Consider the following 13,002-nt stretch of genomic DNA (forward strand, 5'->3'; position numbering starts at 1 on the left):
TGAGAGAAATCAGGTATTCACTTGGAAATCAGGTTTATCAAGTATGTATTTGGTAATGGAAGAAAAACCATGCTCTTTTTTTTCCCAGCAGGGCTGATTGTTCCTGGAAATTCTAACCAGTGGACAGCAACACACTAATTGGCTTAGCCTATATGCCAAGTTTATTTAACCTGGGTTGAGGGTATTACCAGTGACTGAGTCAGGGTCAAGTATAACAAATGGTTCCAGAGGGGATACCAAAATGTTGCTCTTTGGGGCCTGTTTAAATGTAGATTTCCTCTCAGGAGTAGGGTAAGAAGAATCTAAGGCACCCTACCAGATCCCCCATTAAGCAGAACTTTGATGCTTTGGTGAGGCCAAAATAAACAAAGCATGACAGCAGTGATTTATGCCTTTCCCTCTTCTCATGACTGAGAAGAAAAGATATACAGTAATGTAATGACATGCCTTTTGGACTTCCCCTTTTGCAACTGATGTTTAATATGCACTGGTTGCTACTGCTGTGCTTTCTCAAGTTTTTCATATTACACATGTACCTCAAGGTGATTGTTCACAACTGACATAGTTTTAGAAATACTTTTTAATTATGATTTAAAAGATAATAGTTGTAAGAACTTTACTAATTTAGGCTGTGGATTCTTATCTACAGCTGAACAAAATTACACTCTAATTTCCTTCAAAACTTGTAATTTAGCACAGAATCAAATCTTTCCTTTCATCTTCAGATCTTCTGCCTAGTTTCCAAATCCCTAGAGATCAATCTAATCCTCTAAGATTCTCTTCCTTTTAACTCTTTCCTTTTCGGGATCTCAGATCATGAACCCTCTTTTCAAAACCTATCGTCGAGGGACTGGCATCAAATCTAGGACAACATTGAAAATGTTGAACAATTGATCTAATGACCACTGACCAAGGAGATTTTGTTTCTATATTCATCACAGGTGCCCCTGTATCCTTAGAAAATACCTTAACCCCAGCTTTTCTCCCCTTTGTAAATGAAAATTGTAGCATTTGTAATCAGTGTCTTTATGCAGGGGAAGCGTGTATAGAAAGAAAAATATATAAAGGTATCAGTGTGTACTATTGTTCCCAGTTTTCTATGGTTAGTACTGAAATATTATGAAAAAGAGAATAAAATAAAAGTGTAAGGAGAAACAAGAAAAAAGAGAGAATAATGAGAATTATATATAAGAATATAAAGTGATTCTTTTAGAGGGAAATGTAGACATAGATTTCTTCAAGAAGTTTCTGCCCAAATAAGTGATACAGGAAAAATCATCATGAAGTATATATAACAAGCTTAATAGAAAAACTAACAAAGCAGTGAATAAAAATAAAAGGGAGACTTTGTTATCTCAATTGGAGAAAATGGGAAGTGAGAAGTTTATTTTATAGAAATATTATTTTAAACAAGCCTTAAAAAGATATTTTTTAATGTTCAGAAAAGAAATGTCATGCTGCTGTATTTATACCTTAAAAAAATCATCTGCTTGGCTCTTTAAAAATTGAACCTGCTCTTGTTTCAACGTTATATCCCCCTTGAAGCCTTTCCCAATTTCCAAAACACAATTAATTACTCTCCCCTTAAGGTCTCATAGGACTTTGAAGTTACTTGTCTTGTAGCATTGTAGTTAACATTTTTCTGTGTTATTCCTCCCCCTTAGGACTTGAGCTACTCTAGGAAAAAAACAATATGACTTATTCTTTTAACCCCAGGGCTGAGATCCATAATACGAATAAAAGAGAATTTTGTTTTTTATTCTTTTCCACTATGTATTGCCTTTTTAAGGTGGACATTTAACTAGACATTCAAACTTGTTTATAATAATGTCTCTTCACACTTATTTACAAGATATTTATCATTTCTTTTACTTAAGATACAAGCTCTTTCTAAAATTCTAATTCTATTACACCAAATATATATTTTATATAAAATAAAATGGCAATAACATCTATCTGCATTTGGTGATGATGTTTATCTTCCATATAAACAGACAGAATTTCTTTATCAGTGTATTACTATAACAAAGTTAAATGCCTTAGTAGAATTTTTTGAAAGTCACCTGTACCTTACTGCAAGTTGTTTCCATGCAGGAATGCCAATGACAACATCCTGTTTCAATGAGTAGTTTTCTAAATTTGAGGTATATCTTGTCAGAAACCAGTGGAGAGAAAAAATATAATTATTCCAAACTTTCACAACACAGTTGACTCTTTTACAACCTCCCCTTACCCCCCAAATAACTGTCTAAATGAAAGGAATACAAAAAGTAGGGTGGCTTTGTTTTGTTTTGTTTTGTTTTGCTTTGAAATGCTTGAGTTAATCACTCAAGGGAGAAAAAAAGTAAATGACATAATATAACTCCATTGACACAGGGACAAAGCACGGGTTAGGCTATAGATCTTAAGATTTCCTGTTTGGTTCCCATTTCAACACTTCTGTCATTAACTGTATACCTTTGTCCATAACATTTTAATCTCTCTTAGACTAAAACATATACAGGACAATATGATAGCCAATCCTCTTTCCAATACTTCTGCAGTGCTCCCACCTTATAACAAAGCCTTTTTCTATTTATGTAAACCAAGTACGTTGGTTGGGATTAAATCCTGACCCACCCCATATAGAATTCCAGTCTACACCAAGTAGCATTGCGGGGAAGCTCTAGCATGCATGCGTACATAATCACACTCCATGCCCTCAGGGTTGGAAATGTGGTTATATCTGATTATATAAAGCAGCCTTGAGCTGGTGATAGGTTAACATTAAAAGGATTAAGGCTTGCTTTGACATGGGCTGACATACAAAAATTAGATTTAATGCTAACAGCTGGAATGCTCAAGAAAATAAAGAGTAAGTAAGGGAAAGACAAATGGAGTTAAATTAGAGCAAGTGGGTGTTAAAGGCGTGCCCAGGATTATTTTCAACTCAGCTTTAAAATGTTTCAGTCAATGTCTAAAAAAGGTAGAGTTGGCATCAATTCTCATCAATGATTATAAAATATAGAAAAAAAAGTCTCAGGTGGAAATTTTCATCTTGCAAGGTAAGTATTGTACCATTGCAAACTTTTTTTTTTTTTTTTTAAAGAGAAGTGACTAATCCTGGAGCTTTTAAAGTACTTTCAGCTTCACCACACTTGAAAAACATGCTAATATTTTAAAATCTAGAAGACCTGTTAAGTCTTAGGAGGCAGATTTATTTTTCTCTCAGCATATTAGCTAGAAAATTAACTTACAGGTCTGAGCCACACAGGTTAACATTGATTACAAAGCTTTTGATAGGTGATGTGGAGTGCACCTCAAGGTATATTTGCTGAGCTGCAGGTGGTTGATAAGAACCAGGACATAAGTATCCATAAATTCCTTTTCCCCTATATACCTCTGTGCTCTGTGGACTGCCTGTGTCAGGGTCATGGGACTAAGGGTAGGGCTTATTAAAAATGCAATTTTTTTGCCTCCACTCCAGACCTACTGAAGCAAAAATTCTGAGAGTGGTGCTTATGAACAAGCACCCTGAGTGATTCTCATGCTTACCAAAGTTTGAGAACCACTGACCTATTTTCTGACTATTCTCAATATTCTCTACACCTGATCTCTCATCTTATTTTTACTGGAAACAAAACAAAACAAACAAACAAAAAACCATACTTGCTAAACATTGTCTTTCACTGGCTTGACAATGGCATTACTAAAGTTTGAGGTCTTCACTCTAGAAGGTCTGGTAGATGAGACAAACATGAAAACAAAATGTGCCCATGCTATTGACTTTGCCTGAAGTGCTACCATCATCCCTTCCCCTTACAGCCCTGCTAAATTCCTTCCTTTTCATTCTCAAGACTCAGCTGCTGTAGCTCCTCCTATTGACTCTGAAAGCAGAGATCATTATCTCCTCCTTTGGGCCATTATTTCATATTACTGTGAAATAGACAAACTATAGAAGTGCAATTATAGTGTGACTGAAACTGTCTCCTCTGTAAAACTGCTCACTTGAGGGTAAGAGAAAATTTCTTATTATTTTATCCCCACTTCCTAGGTGACTGTCTGGCACAGAATCAATGTTCCATCATTCTTGGTGAATGAATAAGTGATAAAGAGAGGCCACAGGATTTGGGGAGGTGATTAAATTTTGAAAGCAGCATGAATTGTGGTGAGATACTAAAATTAAATAAAAATACAGTCATCTTCAAAAGTTATAGAGACCCACATTGCCTATACCTAACACTTTATTGGACATTGGTAAATTTGCCCCTTCTATGATAAATTAAAGGGTGAATCTGGGAAGTTCAAGAACAGAAGAAGACAGACGCTTGATTTCCTTCCCTTTGGTGGTTCTGGGGGCTTGGTAAGGGCAATTAATTAGCTGTTGATTAACTCAATTCCTTTAAGAATGCTTATTTTTACTTTCAGCTATTAACATCTTAAAGTCTCTGACAAGTATAAGGATAAAGATTTGTGGGTCTCTGTAATAATTATTTGATGCGCATAGCCATGTGCATAAAACATAAAATGTTTTTTATGCTTTTAGAACTGAAAGTCTTTAATATCTTTAATTCCAGATGCTAATCCATCTAGTTTTACAAATTCCTCTATCTCTGGGCTTTACAGACTATAGATTATATTTTATACTAGTAAGTATCATTAAAATGCTGATAAATTATCATGTCACTGATTCTAAGATTTACTTTTTAAAATATTTCACATGGCAGAATTCAGGATTGTCTTAAAACTGATGACGTCTTATTTTAAATGAAATATTGTAGCTTTACTCCTATCAATAGTAACACTAAACAACTACAAGGGATCTCAAATGCTATAGCTAACGCTTGTAAAATATATAATTAAATATATACTTAGCACATAAAGAATTTGCTTGTAAGAGAATTGAAAAACAAAATTTAATGAATTTCTGTGTCTTGTAATAAAGAAGACACAGCACTTTATTTCTTAAGCTATGAAACAGACCTCAAAGTTTAAGGTATATCTTTATCTTTTTCTTTCACACCTGAAGCTATGACTTTGTGAATTGTATGTCTTCAGAAATTAAAGACTGACTGAAAGTTTATTCCAAATCATGCACATAGGGAAGTACTCTCTGGGCTAAGGAATGTAACTTATATCAGAAATACAAGCATACCTTGGATATACTGCAGGTTTGGTTCTAGACCACCTCAATAAATTGCAATAAAGGGAGTTACACATTTTTTTTGGTTCCCTAGTGCACATAAAATGTATGTTTATAATATACTGTAGTCTATTAACTGTGCAATAGCATTATGTCTAAAAATAATTTGCATACAGTAATTTAAAAATACTTTATGGCTAAAAAATTCTAACCATCATCTGAGCCTTCAACAAATTGTAAATTTTTTTGCTGGTGGAGATTCTTGCCTTGATGCTCATAACTGCTGAATGTTCATGGAGGAGGTTGCTGTGGCAATTTCTTAAAATAAGACATCAGTGAAGTTGGCTGCATTGATTGACTTTTTTGTTTTACAAAAAATGTATCTGTAGCATGTGATGCTGTTTTATAGCATTTATTCACAATAGAACTTTCAAAACTGAAGTCAATCCTCTCAAACCCTACCACTGTTTGATTATAAGTTCATGTGATATTCCAAATTCTGTTGCCATTTCAACAATGATCACAGCATCTTCATTCGGAGTAGATTCCATCTCAAGAAACCACTTGCTCATCCATAAGAAGCAACTCCTTATCCATTCATGATTTCTTATGAGATTGCAGCAATTAAGTCACATCTTTAGGCTCCACTTTTAATTCTAATGACTTTGCTATTTCCATCAAATCTTCAGTTACTTCTTCCACTGAAGTCTTGAACCCCTCAAAGTCATCAGTGAGGACTGGAATCAACTTCTTCCAAACTCCTGCAAATGTTGATATTTTTACCTCCTCCCATGAGTCACAAATGTTCTTAATGGCATCTAGAATGGTGAACCTCTTCCAAGAGGTTTTCAATGTACTTTGTCCGAATCCAACAGGTATGGCAGATATAGTCTTATGAAATGTATTTCTTAAATAATAAGACTTGAAAGTCAAAACTACTACTTGATTCATGGGCTGCAGAATGGATGTTGTGTTAGCAGGCATGAAAACAACATTCACCTCTTTGTGTATTTTCGTCAGAGCCTTTTGGTGACCAGGTAATAATATTTTGAAAGGAGTCTTGTTTTCTGAGCAGTAGGTCTCAACAGTGGGCTTAAAGTATTCGATAAACCATGCTGTAAACAGATTTGCTGTCATCCAGGCTTTGTTGTTCCATTGATAGAACCCAGGCAGAACTGATTTAACATAATCCTTAAGGACTTTAGCATTTTTGGAATGGCAAATGAGCACTGGCTTCCCTTTAAAGTCACCAGTTGCATTAACTCCCAACAAGAGAGTTAGCCTATCCTTTGAAGCTTTTAAGTCAAGCACTGACTTCTCCTTTCTAACAATGACAGTCCTAGATGGTATCGTCTTCCAACAGAAGGCTGTTTCAACTCCATTGAAAGCCAAGTTGGCTTTTTGTTAGTTGGCTTTAAAGAAGAAGTAGCTGATTTGTCCAGACCCTCACTCTTAACCTCTGTGCTCTACAGTCCTCTACAGCCATTTCCTGTGAACCAAGGTAGGGAGCAAATTTGATCTGCCTCTAATGATGATGAGGAGGAGGTTGTGACTGGTGAGTTTTTCTCTTTAATGAAGGCAACAGAGCACAAGTGCAGAACAGGAAAATGAGTGCAGGGCCAGAAAGTGTTTCTTGTCAACCTTTCTTTTCGTTTTTAAGCCCATGGAAAAAAATATGATTGTAGTCCTTCTACAAGTAGAGGTATACCCACTAGTTCAAAATATCTTCAGAATGAACACAAATACACATCCTTAAAACTCTTCTGGCTTCAATTTGTGAGAAGGAGCATTATGAAGGTAAACAACTTGGCACTTTTATAAAAAGTACTCAGAAAAATAATTCTTTGTGTCTCAATTGGGTACATTTTAAAACCGATGTTAATGAAATATGAAAACAAGTAAATGAGTAAAATTTTGAGACAATCAGCATACTTCTATTTTCTATAAAATAGATACAGTTGACTCAAACAACACAGTATTGAAGTGCCTGGGTCCACTTATATGCAGATTTTTTTCAATAAATCTATTGCAAAAATTTTCAGAGATTTGTGACAATTTGGAAAAAAACAGATGAGTCTTGCAGCCACAAATATTGAAAAAATTAAGAAAAAGATATGTCATGAATGCATAAAATGTTAGTAAATATTATTCTACTAGTCACTTACTACCTTAAAACCTACACAGATCTTATATTAAAAAGTCAAGATTTATCAAAACTTATGCACATACAGCCTCACAGGGTGCCTTTTGCAGTTGAGAGAAATGTAAACAAATGTAAAGATGCAGCATTAAATCATAATTACATAAATTAACTGTAGTATATACTCTACTACTGTAATAACTTCATAGCCATCTCCTCTTGCCACTGTGGTGAGCTCAAGGGTTGTGTCTGCTTAAAACATCATGTGATGCTAATCATCTCCACATGAGTGGTTCATCTTTCCAGTAAACTGCATATCCCAATAAAAAGTGATCCCTCACAGTTTTTGCATATTTTTAAACTGTGGTTAGTGCAATACCATAAACCTTGAATAATACCATGGGACTAATATGAAGTGCCACTAGTGATGCTGGTAGTGCTCCCAAGAAGCAGAGAAAAGTGGCATTATAAGAAAACGTTGAATTGCTTGATATAGATACCATAGATTAAGGTCTGCCCTTGTGGTTGCCAGCCAATTCAAGATAAATCCAGCAAAAGAATCACTGTAAGAAAAAGAAGAAGAAGAAAAGAAGAAGAAGGAGAAGGAGGAGGAGGAGGAGGAGGAGGAGGAGGAGAAGAAGAAGAAGAAGAAGAAGAAGAAGAAGAAGAAGAAGAAGAAGAAGAAGGAGGAGGAGGAGGAGGAGGAGGAGGAGGAGGAGGAGGAGGAGGAGGAGGAGACACTTGTGAAACTGTCACTGCAGCTATGCCAACAGCATAACAACTTTGCACTTTTTGTGAAGTATTTTTTATCTCGTTTTGAAAATGCAGCTTTTATGTGGGTGCAGCGTTGTTATAAGAAAGGCATACCTATCAGCTCAAATATGATTCAAGACAAAGTAAGATCATTTATATGAGAAAAATGGAAAATAAAGTGAAGGATCTAAATCTAGAGAGTTTAATGTCAGCAAGGGATGGTTTGATAATTAAAAAAAAAGTTTGGCTTTTAAAAAGTGAAGATAACAGGAGAAGCAACTTCTGCTGACCAAGAGGCTGCAGATGAGTCCCCAGAAACATTAAGAAAATCATTAAGGAGAAAAGGTATTTGCTTGAACCCGTTTTTAATGCAGACTAAAGTGCCCTATTTTGAAAAAATGCCATGAAGGACATTAATTAGTAAGGAAGACAAGTGAGCACCAGGATTGAAGGCAGGAATGGATAGGCTAACTCTACTGTTTTATGCAAATAGAGTCAGGTTCCTGATCAAGACTGCCTTTACCTATAAAGCTGCTAACCCCCAAGATTTGAAGGGAAAAGATAAACATCAGCTGCTAGTCTTTTGTTTGTACAACAATAAGGCCTTCACACTGAGAATCTTTTTCTGGATTGGTTCCGTTGATGTTTTTTCCTGAAGTCAAGAAGCACCTTGCCAGTAGGAGACTACCTTTTAAAGTTCTTTTGATAGGGGACAAATTGAACAATGCCCCTGGTCACCCAGAACCCCATGAGTTCAATGCCAAAGGCATCAAAGTGGTCTACTCACCCCCCAAACACAACATCTCTAAATCCAGGGGGTCATAAGGACATTTAAGGCTCATTACACACAGTACTCTATGGGGAAAGGATTATCAACACTGTGGAAGAGAACCCTGACATGGAGAACATCATGAAAGTTTGGAAAGATTACACCATTGAGGATGCCATTGTTATTATAGAAAAAACATAAAAGCCATCGAACCTGAAACAATAAATTCCTGGTGAAGAAAACTGCATCCAGATGTTGTACATGACTTCACAGGATTTATCACAGAGCCAATCAAGGAAATCATGAAAGCGATTGTGGATATGACAAAAAAGGTTGGGGGGAAGGGTTTCAAGATACAGATCTTAAAGAAAATCAAGAGCTAATAGATATCACAGTAGAGGAATTAAAAGATGATTTGATGGAGATGAGTGCTTCCAAACCTGTGACAGATTACGAGGAAGAAGATATAGAAGGAGCAATGCCAGGAAATAAATTGACATTAGACAATCTTGCAGAAGGGTTCCGATTATTCAAGACTGCTTTTGCCTTCTTTTACAGCCTAGACCCTTCTATGATAGAGGCACTGAGACTAAAATAAATGGTTGAAGAAGGATTGGTACCAGATAGAAACATTTTTAGAGAAATGAAAAAGCAAAAAAGTTAGACAGAAATTACAAAGGATTTCTGTAAAGTTACACTGAGTGTGACCTGCCTCTCTTGCCTCCTCTTTCACCTCCTTCATGTCTTCTGCCTCCACCACTACTGAGACAGTGAGATCAACTTCTTCTCTTTCTCCTTTTCAGCCTAGTCAACATGATGACAAGGATGAAGGCCTTTATGATGATCCATATCCACTCAATAAATGTAAATATATTTTTCTTTTCCTTATGATTTTCTTAATAACATTCTCTTTTCTCTAGCTTACTTTATTGTAAGAATACAGTGTATAATACATATAGCACACAAAATATGTCTTAATCCAACTATTTATGTTATTGGTAAGGCTTGTAGTCAACAGCAGGCTATTAAAGTTTTTGGGAAGTCAAAAGTTATATGTGAATTTTTGACTGCACAGGGTGTTGGCACTCCTAACCCCACGTTGTTCCAGGCTCAACTGTACTCTATACACTGCCTCATCTAAGAAGACCTTCCAGATTTTACCAAATAGAATTAACTTTGTTCTCCTTTCTGATTCTCATAAAATTTGGTTGTATGCTCATTTCAGCCTTCCCAGTATTAATTATTTGGATATCTATATCCCCTAAAAGATTGTGAGTTCCAGGAGACAGGATGTCTGTTTAATAATAATGATAATAATTATTACAACTGACATTTAAATATTATAAAGTTTACAAACAATGCCTACATACATTTTCTCATTTTTTCTTTTTTCCTCACACGAGCCTTATAATAGCTTTGCATTTTTTTTTCAGCACTGCATATAATACTTTGCATATAGTAGGCTTTCAAAAATATTTTGGGGCTTAATTAAAATTAAAACTGGATTGTGTGGGTTGAATTAAAATGCTGCCAATTCTCTGAATTTTTATGTCCTGTAAAGCAATTAAGAGAGGGAAAGAAGATTTTGAATAATTTCACTTTTTCATTTGTATACAACCAATATATCCCTAAAACAAAAATTAAGAAAGTATTCATTAGACCGTTAAAATTAATTATGGCAACATCTAAACAGGGCAGGTTTAAAAATATGTGTTTATTTATCTATTAGGTCAGAACATCTCTTCTTTTTCCTGCCTCCTTTTTTTGTTCACTTGAGTCTTGGTCAGTATTCTGTAAGCTCTACATACAACATGTACATTGGGGAAATGAAAAGTCACACCAGGCTTCAAGAAAGTGATTCTGTTGGTAACCAGGACTAAGCCAGTTATGCCCATTCAACCCACTTCTTTTAGAAGACACAGCTTCTCGTAGCCCTTTGGGGCCTGCTTAAATTCGGACATTTCTCTACTGGAAAATGAACTGAAGTTATCAACCTACATTTCACTACACAGATCACTAGTAACTACAGCTGAATTATAATCTCATATGATAACTATCCCATGAGACAAAAGCTTTCTCACCATTATGCACTCGAAGTAATCGGGTTTTTCTGCCAAGACTCTTCTATTTTCATGAGCAATTTAAAAATCACTTACAACTCAGAAAATAGGTCACCGCTTCTTTCATTTTTTAAGACAGTTGCAAGCAGTGTCTACCCCATGTCAAAAACCATTTCTTATTTTCATAGGACTCAGATTGCCAATGGCTCTCTGGAACAGAAAGGTCATTCAAAAATAAATGGAATGAGAGGGTGGCTTACATAAAGAACTAGAGTTTTTTTAAAAATGAAAAACAAAACCTGAGAAGAGTACTTAGAAGCTAAATACTATTAGAGTGAGAGGTAAGACTCCTGGAAAAACAATAAAAACAGAATAGAGTTGAGAAACAGAAAGGAAAGCAATGAATTAAGAAATGATTAATGGTATTTGCATGTAGAGTACATGCAAGAAGAGAAAGAAATAAAATAAATGGTCTTGGAATTCCACCTACAACTCAGATATTTTTCCTGTAGGCATTCAGAACGTATTAAACAAAAGTAAAACTCTGCCAACAATAATGGCTGCGTTTCCACAGTCCTTTGATGGACCAGAGCTTGTTTTAGGGAATAAGGAACCAACGAAGGTTTTTGTGCACATGGTGACATGGTCTATTTGTGATTTAGAAGGGCCCCTTCTGGCGCATTATAGAAAAATTACTGGAAGGGAAAAATCAGAATAAAGAGTTGTAAGACACTGCAGTATTCTAGAAATGAGAGAAGAGTCTAGAATCCAAAAGTGACATTGAATTACAAGGAGATAACGAAGAGAAAAGACATTAGGAGATAAACTCAATTGAACTCAGTAACTCCCGGGCTAAGGAAAGTAAAAAGGAATAGCATGAAGCTAGGAAGAGAGTTCATTATTTTATAGTGCCTTGGATAGATGGTGGGAGGGTTATTGACTACATTAATCAGGAAATGGAAGAAAAGAGAAGGAGATAATGCCTTGATAAGATGAGCAAACTCGATGGAGCTGACCTGAACTCAGTTGCAAATCATATCATCCACATGAAGGCAACAGTTGAAATAAAAAGAGTGTCCATAATATATTAGAAGAAGTAACACTTTTAAAAATTTGTGGAAACACATTTATACTAATTGACAGATTGCTGTTACAATAATTCAATTGATTTCCATTATTCATTAAGTACATAATTAACTTGAGAGGCATTAAGATATAATGGATAGGTGTGTCCTGCTTTACCAGCTTAGAGCACAGGAAACTTCTAACATTCAGAATAGTATGACTGAGCACCTTCCCATCCTCCTTATGACAAGAAGGTCTATTTTCCCTCCTCACTACTGAGTTCTAGGGATCTGTCCTTCTTGCTAACCTTCACTGAGAGAAAAATAAAAGCACTTCATTAATCTACCCGAAGCCCCCTTCTCTGCCACACAGCACTACTCTAGAAGGCATTAACAGTTATGCACCCTGGGCAGGCCTCCACATGGAGAGAGAAGCCCTTCAGAGGCCTGCCTATCTGAAACGAACTAAGTTGAAGCTTCAGGGCCCCTCACCTGCAAGGGCCCCTGCCATGTCCCTTGAATGGGCCCTAGCAACTTCATATTCTGAATTTTGTATTCTTTTATTTTTAAAGAAGGAACCCAATATGTTATAAATTCAGGTCCAACAACACCTGAATTGGCCCTTTCCCACCCTCTCACTGCTGCTCTGAGAGCAGCTCCTCCATCCTGGGGAAGGAAGAAGCAGTCTCCTGCCTCTCTGTCCAGTTTATGGTTGTGCCATAAGATGGTAGACCTGGGATTCTCAGGTACAACTCTTCAGTGACAGCAGTGGAGTTTAATCATGGACAAATGCAGGAAGTATGCATGATCCTCACCTAAGATGCATAAATTATTGCAACATGAGCTGTGATCTGATGCAGTGTTTCCCACATCACCCCAGGCTCTGGTATGAGTGCCAGGCACCAGTTCCAGCTTTTTCTCTTCCAGAAGGTTCCCCTAAAAGTCTTCTGTGGTTCTTACTGCCAACTGGTCTCAAACTAGGACAGCTCAGCAACCAGGCATTGTAGTGACATTGAAACTCAGAGCTTCAGGGTCTCCTTCCCATTTCTCCCCAAAGTCTCCTTGGCCTTTATGCAAATTTGAGCAACTTATTC

General features: G+C 36.2%; 1 pseudogene; it reads right to left on the reverse strand.

Moving 5' to 3' along the window:
* Positions 1-13,002, reverse strand: part of LOC105496837 (ADP/ATP translocase 2-like) — a 142,195-nt pseudogene that overhangs the window by 20,591 nt on the left and 108,602 nt on the right.

This window comes from Macaca nemestrina, chromosome 5 (genome assembly GCF_043159975.1).
Source record: "Macaca nemestrina isolate mMacNem1 chromosome 5, mMacNem.hap1, whole genome shotgun sequence".
NCBI lineage: Eukaryota > Metazoa > Chordata > Mammalia > Primates > Cercopithecidae > Macaca > Macaca nemestrina.